Raw genomic sequence first — 1,339 nt, forward strand, 5'->3', positions numbered from 1 at the left:
TCAAAGATGCAGTATGCCAGATGATAAGGCTCTTCTATAGTTCTTTGGGCCCTATTTAAACAACACCTGGTAAATGTTGTTAATGGAGGAGAGTGATTTTCTAATCAACTCGACCACTTTGATGATCCTCTGTATTGACTTCCAGTCTGATGCTTTGCAGCTACCATTTGTCAAAATGGGAGCCTGTAGCCTTGTCCTCCTCCAACTCCTTTGGAAATGTGGCTCTGTGTTAGGTCATCCTTTATACAGTATGTCCATCAAGGAACTTTGTGCTCTCTATTCTTTCCATGACAGAACCATTGATGTGCAGTGGAGAGTTGTTGTACTTTGTCCTCCTGAAGTCCAACATGTTTAGAGGGAAGAGGGGCAATATCCTCCAACTGCTTTGAATGTTGAAAGGTCCAAATGGAGTGGTCAAGGAGAAGAGGTTTCCAGTAGTGGTTGACTCTACAATTCTCAGGATAAAAATACATCTGGAGATGAGGAGAAGTTTCTTCATTCAGAGGGTGATGAAACCATGGAATTTGTGGCCACAAATGGCTGTGGAGACGAAGTAATTGAGTGTATTTAAAGCAGAAGTTGATAGGTTCTTGATCATAAGTGCGCCAAAGGTTATGGGGAGAGGGCAAGAGAATGAGTTTGGAAAGAAAAATGCATCAGCCATGATTTGAATGGCAGAGCAGACTGAATGGGCAGAATGGCTTAATTCTCCTCCTGACTGATGATCTAATTGATTTTTGGACATGGTGTGACCAGGACAAGTTGTTGGTAATATTCACTCTTAAGAATGTGGAGCTAATTCATAAGGATTATTAATATAATATACATACAGATATGGGTTTCTTTGAATGTTTGAAGGTTAGCTTTATCTGTTCATTGTGATTCATAGAGTTCTTTAATAACATGTTATGACTCTTCCACATTTTTAATTTACCTCTTTTGGATGGCCCCACTGGCATTTTGCAGTACATCTTCAATAAAAAATTATTAATTTCTGTTTTGTATTGTCACTTAATAAAAGGTTTACAATTATTTGGCATTTGATCACCTCTTTCCCTTATATAACATACATTATCATTTAAATTATTATTTAGATCCCAGTGGAGACTATTTTGTGCTGAGCAAAGAAACACAATCAACAATGAGACAAATAATAAACGTATTATTTTGTTTTGATGCTGCAGGCTGAGGAAGGATTAATGGTCTGGATACTGAAATTTCTCATCAGAAGGCATCTCCTACGATGCAGAACCCCCTTTGTAATGCACTAAAGTGGGTTATATCCTTGTATCAAAAAGTGAGTATTGAAGCCATAACATTCTGCCTCATATTCCTTGTC

Source organism: Narcine bancroftii, chromosome 3 (assembly GCF_036971445.1).
Source record: "Narcine bancroftii isolate sNarBan1 chromosome 3, sNarBan1.hap1, whole genome shotgun sequence".
Lineage (NCBI taxonomy): Eukaryota > Metazoa > Chordata > Chondrichthyes > Torpediniformes > Narcinidae > Narcine > Narcine bancroftii.